Genomic DNA, 13,353 nt, shown 5'->3' on the forward strand with positions numbered 1-13,353 from the left:
CGGGATAAAGCCTACTTGATCATGGTGGATGATCGTTTTGATGTGTTCTTGGATTCGGTTGGCAAGAATTTTATTGAGTATTTTTGCATCGATGTTCATAAGGGAAATTGGTCTGAAGTTCTCTTTCTTTGTTGGATCTTTGTGTGGCTTTGGTATCAGCGTAATTGTGGCTTCGTAGAAGGAATTGGGTAGTGTTCCTTCTGTTTCTATTTTGTGGAATAGTTTGAAGAGTATTGGTGTTAACTCTTCTTTGAAGGTCTGGTAGAATTCTGCACTGAAACCATCTGGTCCTGTGCTTTTTTTGGTTGGAAGACTTTCTATGACTCCTTCTATTTCTTTAGGCTTTATGGGACTGTTTAGATGGTCTAGTTGGTCCTGATTTAATTTTGGTATTTGGTATCTGTCAAGGAAATTGTCCATTTCCTCCAGATTCTCCAGTTGTGTTGAGTACAGGCTCTTGTAGTAGGATCTGATGATTTTTTGGATTTCCTCAGTTTCCGTTGTTATGTCTCCCTTTTCATTTCTAAGTTTGTTAATTTGGATACTTTCTCTGTGCCCTTTGGTCAGTCTGGCTAAGGGTTTATCTATCGTGTTGATTTTCTCAAAGAACCAGCTCCTGGTTTTGTTGATTTTTTGTATGGTTCTCTTTGTTTCTACTTGATTGATTTCGGCCCTGAGTTTGATGATTTCCTGCCTTCTACTCCTCCTGGGTGAAATAGCTTCTTTTTGTTCTAGGGCTTTCAGGTGTGTCATTAAGTTGGTAATGTATGCTCTCTCCATTTTCTTTTTGCCCTCCCTCTTTTTGATCCCTGGTTCTTCCAAGTTTTGTTGACAAGCATGTGGTCAAGTGCTGCCATCTAGTGGCCAAAGTCGATATACCTAGGAAGCAGAGTTCCAAGAATTGACAAATGGGACCTCATAAAATTACAAAGTTTCTGTAAGGCAAAGGACACTGTTAAAAGGACAAAACGGCAACCATCAAATTGGGAAAGGATATTCACCAACCCCACATCTGATAGAGGGCTAATATCCAATATATACAAAGAACTTAAGACGTTAGACCCCAGGGAACCAAATAACCCTATTAAAAAATGGGGTACAGATCTTAACAAAGAATTTTCACCTGAAGAAATTCGGATGGCCGAGAGGCACCTTAAGAAGTGCTCAACATCATTAGTCATTAGGGAAATGCATATCAAAACAACTCTGAGATTTCACCTTACACCAGTCAGAATGGCTAAGGTCAAAAACTCAGGAGACAGCAGGTGTTGGCGAGGATGTGGAGAAAGAGGAACACTCCTCCACTGCTGGTGGGGTTGTAAGATGGTACAACCACTGTGGAAATCAGTCTGGGGGTTCCTCAGAAAACTGGACATGAGACTTCCAGAGGACCCTGCTATACCTCTCCTGGGCATATACCCAAAGGATTCCCCGGCATGCAATAAAGACACATGCTCCATTATGTTCATAGTAGCCTTATTTATAATAGCCAGAAGTTGGAAAGAACCCAGATGCCCCTCAAAGGAGGAATGGATACAGAAAATGTGGTATATTTACACAATGGAATACTACTCAGCAATTAGAAACAATGAATTCACAAAATTTTTAGGCAAATGGTTTGATCTGGAAAATATCATCCTAAATGAGGTAACCCAATCACAAAAGAATACACATGGAATGCAATCTCTGATAAGTGGATATTAATTAGCCCAGAAGCCCTGAATACCCAAGGCACAAATTGCATAACAAATGACTCCCATGAAGAAGTATGGAGAGGGTCCTGATCCTGGAAAGGATTGATCTAGCATGGGAAGGGAATATAAGGACAGAGAAAAAGGAGGGAGGTGATTGAAGAATGGATGGAGAGAAGAAGGTTTATGGGACATATGGGGAGGGGGGATCCGGGAAAGGGGAAATCATTTGGAATGTAAACAAAGAATATAGAAAATAAAAATATTTAAAAAAAAAAAAAGAAGGGCTCAAGGCTGTCTAGCCATTTGACCCTGGACACATGATCATTTACAAAGTTTAAGCTAGAGACTACCCACTTGAGTTACAAAGCCAAGTACGAGTGCGCGCGTGCGCACACACCCACACCCACACCCACACCCACTGCAGAACTCATAATGTTTTAACTCTGTTTCCAATTTTCATCCATTGCTATCTCGGGCTTACTTCCTCTTATTGATTTTTATAACCAATTTTATAACGACAAGCATTTGTGTGCAATGCTTCATTGTGATCAAGCCTTTTTTTGTTCTTGTAGTTACGAGTGCAAATGGAAACTGTATGAAGAACTTTATGAGAAACGGTCAAGTTGGTCTCTATGGTTCCTGAACCTTTTTACCCTCCTGTCAATGACATAATGAAACTTAAACTTCTCTAGGGAGTCTCCGATGTTAGTTAAGGCTGCATTTATTGATTTTTTTTTCTTATTCATTTTAAAAACAGGGTCTTGCTGAGTAACTCTGGCCTGTCTGGAACTTGCTATGTAGACCAGGCTGGCCTCAAACCTGTGGTGATCCCCCTTCCATCTGCTTTCCCAGGGCTATATGATAGGCATAGCCACAAGATTTGGGTTTAAAAAGAAAATGCTCTCCTAGCTGCCAGAAAGGGATTTGAAGATCATTATGGTTTTGATCTTCATTTCCTTAGTGACTTAATATGTGAAGCATATTTTATGTGCTTGTTGGTCATGTGTGCCTTGTTTTGAGAAATACCCACCTAGGTTGTCTGGCCACTTACTAGCTGATGTTTGTATTTCTGAGATGTTTTCCATATATGTTGTGTGTTCCATCTTCCATCTGGGCAGCTCTCAATCTCAATCGGCCAGGCCTCATGGCCACGGCTTCACGACTGACCTACCCTATGGTGTCTTCTCCTCTCCCCACCTTCTCTCTCCTCCTCCTTGATGTCTCCTTAGACCCCCAGCCTAGGAAACAAAACTCTACCCATCTCTCTTCTGCCCAGCTATAGGCTGTAGGCATCTTTATTCATCAATTGGGCATAACTTGGCAGCAAGATTTCATAGCATCCCTTGAGTTTACGTGAGAATCTCCTCATCCCTGGGACAGCATTTAGCATTACAAAGCATAGCAACACACCACACCTCAACAATCACAGACACTACCCCAGTAAATGGCGCCACTCATATTTGGGATGGGTGCACACAGATATACCCAGGGACTGATATCCTCGGTTCTGTTAAGTTCACAGTCAAGTTTACAAGTATTAACTGTAGGCATAAACTTTTTTTGCAACCTACTTTTAATGAGGTTCAACTTCACCAATGAGAGGAGAGCCCCCTGGACCTGAGAAGGATCAGAGCCCCAGTGTAGGGGACAGGACAGGAAAGAGGTAGTACGTGGGTTGGTGGAGGGGGTGATGGGATAGGGGGTTTTTGAAGGGAAACGTGGAAAGGGGATAACATTTGAAATGTAAATAAAGAAAATGTCTAATAAAAAATAACTATAATAAAAAAATAAGGTTTCAACCTCTCCTCTAGCCCAGCACTGGAAGAAAAAAGTTATTAGGCTATGGGGGAAGTGGACCTGTTCAGCAATATTTGGGGGCAAACTTGATCTTCTTTTTTTCTCAGTAGTTCAGTCCCCAGTAAACACCAAATATTATTCAGCAGCTTCAGTCCAGTCCTCTAGGAAGGCAGACACCATCCACAAACGGGCAGCTGCAGTCCAGTCCTCTAGGAAGGCAGACACCATCCACAAACGGGCAGCTGCAGTCCAGTCCTCTAGGAAGGCAGACACCATCCACAAACGGGCAGCTGCAGTCCAGTCCTCTAGGAAGGCAGACACCATCCACAAACGGGCAGCTGCAGTCCAGTCCTCTAGGAAGGCAGACACCATCCACAAACTTGCATCTGCAGTCCAGTCCTCTAGGAAGGCAGACACCATCCACAAACGGGCAGCTTCAGTCCAGTCCTCTAGGAAGGCAGACACCATCCACAAACTGGCAGTTGCAGTCCAGTCCTCTAGGAAGGCAGACACCATCCACAAATGGGCAGCTGCAGTCCAGTCCTCTAGGAAGGCAGACACCACCCACAAACGGGCAGCTGCAGTCCAGTCCTCTAGGAAGGCAGACACCATCCACAAACTGGCAGCTGCAGTCCAGTCCTCTAGGAAGGCAGACACCACCCACAAACTGGCAGTTGCAGTCCAGTCCTCTAGGAAGGCAGACACCACCCACAAACGGGCAGCTGCAGTCCAGTCCTCTAGGAAGGCAGACACCATCCACAAACTGGCAGCTGCAGTCCAGTCCTCTAGGAAGGCAGACACCATCCACAAACTGGCAGCTGCAGTCCAGTTCTCTAGGAAGGCAGACACCATCCTCCACAAACTGGCAGCTGCAGTCCAGTCCTTTCGGCAATCAGACATCACACACAGTCTAGCAGCTGTAGTTCAATCCTGAGGGAACAGCAAGCCTTGCTAACCAGGCTGAAGCAAGGCCTTGGAAGCTGCAAGCTGTCTCGGGAACCTCATGAGAAACTTTGGTAAGTTTCTCTCAGTGGTGTCATTATCACAAGTTGAGCTCAACAACTCAATGTAAGGTAAACCAATACATGTGTATCATTAATGAAGAATAGCGAGGCAGAGCAAACCATACAATGCGCAGTGCTCATCTCCCACAGTGCGCTGTCTGTGGGGTCCTGTTTATACTCCATCCTGGGTCCTTTCCTGTGTCTGCTATATCAAAACATCCATGTCTGCTTCAGCAAAACATCCTTTTCCCCATGTCTGCTTCAGCAAAACATCCTTTCCCCCATGTCTGCTTCAGCAAAACATCCTTTCACATATCCACTTTAGCAAGACATTCTTTCACCCCGGTGCCCCGTCATTTAACATAACTAACTTTCCAAAGAAACTAGAAGCTTCCACTTCAATTAACAGTTACTGGTAGGGAGGTGTTTGATTTTGTTAAAGCTGAATTCTCCTAGCTCAGCTCCCAGTTATTCAGTCAAGGAGCTAGGGTTTTGTCAATGAGATTATTGTTGATAACCTGTGAATGCCGATAAGCGAGGTTGTTCTGTATAGACGTATGCAACTCTCCAGATTCCCAGCAGTGTCCTGGAAGTTTCCAACAAATGTTATGAATGTCATGTCTGCCTTTTCCTTTTTGCATTTAACTCAGCTTTCTGGGTTCTCAGTGTGGCGGGCGCCTCTGGCAACTGTGGTATTAAACTCTTACTTTTCACTGTTCTTGACAAATGCCCCCAGGTCATCAGGGCAAGCTCCAAGTTGGGCCAAATAAATACAAATCCTGTGACTAGAGATCTCTGGGGTTCTTGCTTTTGTAAGACAAGGGCTTTGCTGACTGGGTGTCTCCCCAGCTCTCTGGTTTTCTTAAACACGCACTGCTCAGATCATGGTAAACCCATGATTAGTTCCCATGGCTGACCAAGTTGGTTTTGTCAGTGTTCTTGTTGGTTTTGTGGGAGACAGACTTTGGGGACTCTCTCCTTTCCCTGGTATGTCCAGAACCCCTTTCAAGCCACAGGTCAGTGGAGTCTAGCTTCAGAGAATAGAGGTTCTTCTGAACCTCTGCTCCTTCTCCATGGCTACCTTCCTCATTCCGAGTCTGGCTGCTGGAATCTTCATGGGAGTGTGCTACCCAGCAGTGTGCGGGGGAAGGGATTCCACATACCCTTTCCTGAGTTCGCTTCTTGAGAGAAACACAGTTCTCTGTACTCAGTGAGATCTAGAGAGAGCTAATGGAGCATTGAGACTCTGATGTCTTCTGGTCTGTTCATTCTAGATGAAGCCTTATTGTAAGGATCAGGTCTAAGACACAGCAAAGCAGAGTTGATGACAGGTCTCTTGTGAAGAGTGACCTCACCGGATGTCTCTGTCTAGGCAACACAGACAGCTTGCTGACCCACTAAAGGGTACTGCGGTGTGCGGGGAGGAAGAGAATGCACCTGCATGCCTCTGTGTGTATACATGCATGTGCTATGTAAGGGGTCACACAGAAGCCGATATTGAGGTGAGGGGTGGGATGAGGTGCTGGATAGTCACAGACAGGGAACGGGGAACGCCTGGCAGTCAAGATACCTTAAGGGTGGGGCACTGGTGACTGGCAGTTTCTCAGGTGATGACAGCTGAAGGGTGGATTAGTACAGGCAGAAGCCTTCAAAGGCTGAGGCAGAGAGAGCAGAGAGAAGAAACCTGAGGAGTGGCCCATGATGGGGAGGTCAGGAACAGGACAGTTCTAATAGTTCCCCTTGTGACCATCTTGATGTACCTGATATAGGGTTCAGATAATGCAGTGATTAGCATGGCAATAAATACGAATATAAGGAGCATGAACTCTATCCTAAATGCATTAGGCAGCTAAGGGCTTTTCTGCCAGCTTATTACCAAGATTGTATATATGTATATATGTATATATGTGTATATGTATATATGTGTATATGTGTATATGTACATATGTATATATGTATACATAATATTTTGTATATATGTTCTATATATAATCTTATATATGTGTATAACATACATGTATATATGTGTGTGTATAAGTATGTATATGTGTATGTATATGTGTGTATGTGTATGTGTACGTATATGTAGTATAACCTAATGTTAGTTGTTTTGAAACAAGGCTTCTCTGTAACCTAAGCTGATCTCAACTTCATAACCATTCTCCTTCAACATTCTGAGTCTAGGACAGCAGTTTGAGAAACCCATGGGTCTCAACCAGTTTGTGGGGGTTGCATATCAGATATCCTGCATATCAGATATTTACATTATGATTCATAGCAGTATCAAAATGACAGTTATGAAGTAGCAATGGAAATGATTCTATGGTTGGGTCATCACTACATGAGGAACTATATTAAAGGGCGACAGCTGTAGCAAGGTTGAGAACCGCTGCTCCAGACTCACAGACATGCCATGTTCTTACTTTATTTATTTTTTGTTTGTTTTTTGAGACAGGGTTTCTCTGTGTAGCCCTGGCTGTCCTGGAACTCACTCTGTAGACCAGGCTGGCCTCGAACTCAGAAATCTGCCTGTCTGTGCCTCCCAGAGTGCTGGTATTACAGGCGTGCACCACCACCGCCCAGCTGGGTGACCAGTTCTTAACGGCTCTTTTCTCAGCATTCTGGTTAAGAAAGGATGCTATCCAGAGCTTATGGCCAAAATTCTTGTCTTAGAGAGAGGACCTTTGGGGGCTTACTCTTTCTCCTAAACAAAATCTTTAAAGATGAAGCCAAATGCAAAATTCTCCTGCTTCACATTTCTTTAAGGGTCTGACTAACATCACAAATACTGTGCGTGTGAACTCAGCAGTTGCATCGGGATCAGAGGAGATGCTGAAGCCCGGTATCTCCTTAAAGCCCTGGAAAGGCGGAAGGGTGAGGCCTCCTTCCTGCACGGAGTCAATGGCCCTGTCATGGTGGAACTGAGAAGACCTGCCACAGAAGAACTGTTCTCTGCAAGCAGAGCTCACACTGATTTCAGGGCTTTAAAAGGCTGTTGGTGAGGGGCTGGAGAGATGGCTCAGGGGTTGAACACTGCCTGCTCTCCTAGAGGTCCTGAGTTCATTTCCCAGCAACCACATGGTGGCTCACAACCATCTGTAATGGGGTCTGATGCCCTCTTCTGGTGTGTCTGAACATAGCGACAGTGTACTCACATACATGACATAAATAAAATAAATCTTTATTATTATTTTTTTATTTTTTGGTTTTTTTGAGACAGGGTTTCTCTGTGTAGCCCTGGCTATCCTGGAACTCACTCTGTAGACCAGGCTGGCCTCGAACTCCACCTGCCTCTGCCTCCCAAGTGCTGGAATTAAAGACATGCGCCACCACTGCCCAGCCTAAATAAAATAAATCTTTAAAAAAAGAGAAAAAAAAAAGCTGTCGGTGAGGTGGCACCGCAGGTAAAGGCACTTGTCGCCAAGCCCGATGGCCTGAGTTCAGTAGGGGACTGAAGGGACTCCGGCTGGCTCAAGCACGGTGAGCACCGCTCTGGCAGGCCTCGTGCTCCTGCCCGATTCCCTCTCCCTTGCTAAAAAGTCAACAGACAACATCCCCAAAACTAGCCACCAAGCTCTATCCCTTATTTGGCCACTTTCTCCTCCTGAGTTGACTACCAAGGTCCAGCTATCAAAGTATTCAAGTCCAGCCATTAGAAGCCCCCATCGGCTCACCCAGTTAACACATCCAATTAAAAGTAAGCATCTCATCCTCACATGGGGTTTCTCCTTGTATCTGTTAAACTGTCACTTTGCTATGTCCACGCCTGTCTCCTCTATAGAGGCAGTCCTTTGTCGTCTGGAGACAAATACTCCTCCTCCCTCTCCCTTGTTCCCCTTCCCTTCTCCCTCATCCTGTCTCCTGTCTTGTTTCTTGTTCCCTGCCCTCTGTCCCTCTGGGGAAAATACATCTCGTTTGTGCTGAGAACTCGGAGTCCTGAGCTGATACTTTTTCTTTCAGGGACGCCTATAATGGAGGGAGAAAATCAATTCCTATAAGGTTGTTTTCTAACCTTTACAGGTTTTCTCTCCCTCTCCCTCTCCCTCTTCCCCCTCTCTCTCCCTCCCTCCCTCCCTCTCTCTCTCACACACACACACCAATGTAATCTTTTAAAATAAATAAATAAACAAACAAACAAACAAAGCAAGCAAGCTAGGCGACAGTGACCATTCCTAGAAAGTTTCTATTTTTTTCCCACTTCCTTTTGGGGGGGGTGGGTGTTGGGGACAGGGTCTCACTTTGTAGCCCTAGCAGATCTATGCTCTGTAGACAAGGCTGGTTTTGAACTCACAGGGATCTGCCTGTCTCTGGCTTCCCAAGTGCGGGGCACTAAAGGCATGAGCCATTGTGCCTGGTATCTTCTGATGTCTTTATTCCATATTCCTGGCGCTTGTAGCCCCAGCAAGCTTTTGCTGTGTTCCTTTTCAAACCTACCCATGGCTTATACCTTGCTTAAAACTGGGGCTTCTAGGGGCCACCGTCAGGAGACCTTTCTAGGAAAGCTTCAAGATCAACTCAACTTTCAAATATCACCACCCAGATACATGGCTGTGTCTCTAATGGTATTCTAGTGTTTAATCTTTCAGCAGGGAACTTCTACAGGCCCATTCCACTGGGGGACTGGGGGGACTTCCGCACTGCCTTGGCAAATATCATGCAATGAAGGATGCCACTAAAGGAATCGCATCAAGCAAACAATTCAGTTCTTATACGTAAAATATGAAAACCTTGGGCCTGAGAGGTGATTCAGAGGGTAAAGGCAGCTGCTGCCAAGCCTGGTGATTTTGAGTTCTACTCCTGGGACCCACACTGTGGAAGGAAAGAACTGATTCCTACCCCACCCACCATTGTATTCTTATCTCTAGTCATATGCTGTATAGTATGTGTGTGCGCACACATGCTAAATTAATAAAATTAATAAATAAAAATTAATACAATTAATTAATAAATGTAAATTAATAAAATATAATACAAAATTTTAAAAAGAAAGACCTGATTTGAGATCAGTTGTGGGGGGTTGAATAGGAATTGACCCCCACTGACTCATGTGTTTGAATGCTTGGCCCGCGGGGAGTGGCACCATCAGGAGGTGTGGCCTTGTTGGAGGAAGTATGTCACTGTATAGGTGAGCTTTGAGCTCTCATATATATTCTCAAGCTACACCCAGTATGAAACACAGTCCTCTCCTGGCTGCCTACAAAACACAGCCTCCTTCTGCTGCCTGTGGATCAAGATGCAGGACTCTCAGCTCCTCCAGCACCATGTCTGCCTGCACGCTGCCATGCTTCCCGCCATGATAATGAACCTCTGACACTGTAAGGCAGTCACAGTGAAATGTTTGCCTTTAGAGGAGTTGCCATGGTCATGGGTCTCTTCCCAGCAATGGAACCCCAGGACAGTTGTTTTCATTGTGGCTATGCCAGGGATTGAATGGGAAAAGAAAAGACAACGCAAGCCTGCTTTTAACAGGTGAGCTAAGAGTCACCTAGGACTGACAGAGGCTGAGCTAATCTCTACTTCAGTGGTTCTCAACTATCCTGCATATATATATATATCCCATATATCAGATATATCCATATCTGATACTTACATTGCAATTCAAAACAGTAGCAAAATTGCAGTCATGAAGTAGCATTGAAAATAATGTTATGGTCAGGGGTCACCACAACATGAGGAACTGTATTAAAGGATTGCAGCTTTTGGAAAGTTGAGGCCACCTACCCTCTGTGTGTCTTACTTCTAATCTCCATAACAACCCAGTGATGCAGACAGGTCCATTTTACAGAGAAGAAACTGAGATTGCCGGAGTCATTTGCCCAAGCTCACACCCCTAGTGGTCAAGTACAACAGGAAATTCAAACCCACTTTCCCTTTTCCCTGAGGCCTTCCCCCAACCTGTTGTTACTGGGGTGTTGTCACTGTTGATAGGGGTTTTTGCTATGTTTCCCAGGATAGCCCTAAGCTCTTAGACTCAAGTCAACCTTCTGTCTCAGCCCCACCTCCCATTGCTGGGGTGACAGGTCCAGCCACCATAATCGGATCTAATGTCTTAGTCATTTTTATTTTTATTTTTATTTTTGGTTTTTTGGATTTGGTTTTTTCAAGACAGGGTTTCTCTGTATAGCCCTGGCTGTCCTGGAACTCACTCTGTAGACCAGGCTGGCCTTGAACTCAGAAATTCTTCTGTCTTTGCCTCCCAGAGTGCTGGGATTACAGATGTGGGCCACCACCACCCTGCTGACGTCTTAGTCGTTAATAAAGACAACTCTGAGCAGGGTATGATTCAGGGCTATATAGCAATTCCCTGTCTCAAAATAAAATCAAGTCAGGACTCGAATTCTCCAGCCATCTCGTAGCTCCTGAGACACCCATGTACACAATCATTTGGTATATTCTTATTGTCGAGAGCCGGAGGGCCGTCAAGTGCCAGCCTCTCTCTAATCATTTTGACTTCTTTTGCAAGACCATCTGGCTGTTAGAAACGGCTCACCTGTAGAAACAGAAGGTCCTACTTCCGTTTAAAAAGACATCCTCCTGCCAGGCAGGCAGTGGTGACAGATTCCTTTAATCCCTGCCCGAGGAAAGCAGATGTAGACGGATACCTGTGACTTTAAGGCCACCCTGGTCAAGCATCTGGGGGTGGGGTGGGGGGTGGGGGGTGGGGGGTGGGGAAAAGATATCTTCTTGTACCACTAAGCAGCATCTGTTTTAAAAAGATTGTGTTTCTTCCCCCCAACTTCCCCCCAGGGCTCAGGGAATATTGAGGAAGAGGGGGGCAGAAACGAAGGGGGGTTGGGGAGGACTGCGGTAGAGCAACGTCTTCCGGATGTGAAGGAAACGCTGAGCTCTCAAACACACAGCCATTGTGGTTGCCTAAGACCTGGACAAGATCAAGCCAATCAACAGTCTGGCATGGACTAGGGGTGGGGCTTCCTCCCTAGCTGAGGAACTGTGGACCACTGAGGGCCGCTGGAGGAGGAAGGGTCTGTTTCTTTTAAGGGTTTGGCCCTTGGCAGGTTGGCCATGTTCCAGTGAAAGGCCCCCACACCAGTTGAGTATATGGGCGGCCCAAACTGGGTGCAGTGGGTTATTAATAGAAATACATTTAACATTTTGTTTCTGTATCCTTTCTTTAAGCGCAGGCCTGGCTTGGGGTCCTAGGCACACAGCCCTCTCACCTTCGCCCTTCCTCCAGAGAAAATCCAGAGATGTCACTCAGCACTGCAAGAGGAATAAAACGAAAGAAGGCAAGGAGTGTCTAAATTTAAAGTGCTGGAAAATCCAACATTTTATTCACTACATTTCGGTGACTACACAAATGCGGAAACATTGTAACACTGGGAGAGTGATGACATCACCACTTGCTTTTTTTTTTTTTTTTTTCTTTTTCTTTAGCAAACACAGCAGATGATATTGCACGGCATAAAGTGAGAACAGTATCGAAGCTCAAAAAAAAAAAAAAAAAACCAAAACCAAAAATAAAAATAAAAATAAAAATAAAAAAGAAGAGGAAAGAAAGAAACCTTAACGCAGTACAAACCAGAAGAATGCCTAACACACCACACATTTTTGTCGCTAAGCACGAAAAATACAGAAGAAGCATCAACAGAGAAAGACAGACAAGGTATCAGCAAACGACTGTAACTTGGTACAATAATAATTTCATCTGATGTGCTGATGCAATGTAGAAACTACCACCATTTTCTAATTGACAAAGAAAAGGACGGTAACATTTGTCTCTTATCAGAAATCTTCTAAGCCCCTCATGGTCAGGTGTGTAGTTAGGTAATCATGTATTAACCTTTTCTGTTAACTTCTTTATTTGTTGCTATGGAAGAACTCCCCCTGCCCTTGGAAGATTTTCTATTCTACTGATCTTTTCTTTAATGTTTACCTGATGATTGTCTTAGGCACCCTCCTTATATAATAAACCATCAAGCTAACTTGAACAGGGAAACTGAGTCACACTCTTACAATAGCTGAGGTCAAAAGTGTGCTGAAAATAGAAAAGGGGGGTGGGAAGGAACAGGTCTCAGTGAGTGACAGACGGTCTGGTTTGGTTCTGACTGGACAGCAAAAGAGGAGGGGGAGATAGGACAACAACTAGCAAAACAAGCAGAAGGCGGTGCTTTAGAGTTTATTATTACTTTTTAAATTGTCAGTTGGTTCAGATGGCAAATCTAAAATGAGCCCACAATGATTATGTAATAAATGCAGAACATACTATAAAAACAAAAAACAAAAAACTTTCAACACTAACATAGTAGAAAATGTGACCTTGTAAAGAATTCTGCTTTGAGCTTCATTGCTGACCCTAACTCCTCTCTCAAAGCCTTTCCTCAGCTTCCTGACTCGGCTCAGGGCAGACTTACTACCCTATTCACATATATAATCAGTATAAAATTGTTCCTGTTGACCCAAAACCTACACCCTCCCTTCTCCTTCCCCACCCCAAAAATGCCTGCAAAAGAAATGAAGGCCGAAGGCTGGTGTGGAGAGGAACAGTGTCTATGCAGCTTGGGTCAGTAAAGCCGGGAGGTGGCTCCGGTGAAGGCGGTCCTGGTCCTTGAGGGTCCTGTGTGTGCTAATCAAGAACCAGACCTGCCTTGGCTGAGAGGCCTGGCCAAGGCTCATGTCTGTGAGGTGGAGAGGGAAAGACGCTAATTCCAATACCTCTGGGATGCACTATTCCTCCCCAAGACCATTAGAGTCCTTCCCATTTGGGTAAGGCAGCCCCGGAGAGCAGGGATGTTCTTAATCGTCTTAATCATATTTCCTAAGTTAGGGTGATCATAGAGCTAAGTGAATTTCCTTTCCTTCTTGCCTGGGCTGCTGGGGAGTGACAGGAGCTCCCAGCC

This window comes from Apodemus sylvaticus, chromosome 7 (assembly GCF_947179515.1).
Source record: "Apodemus sylvaticus chromosome 7, mApoSyl1.1, whole genome shotgun sequence".
NCBI lineage: Eukaryota > Metazoa > Chordata > Mammalia > Rodentia > Muridae > Apodemus > Apodemus sylvaticus.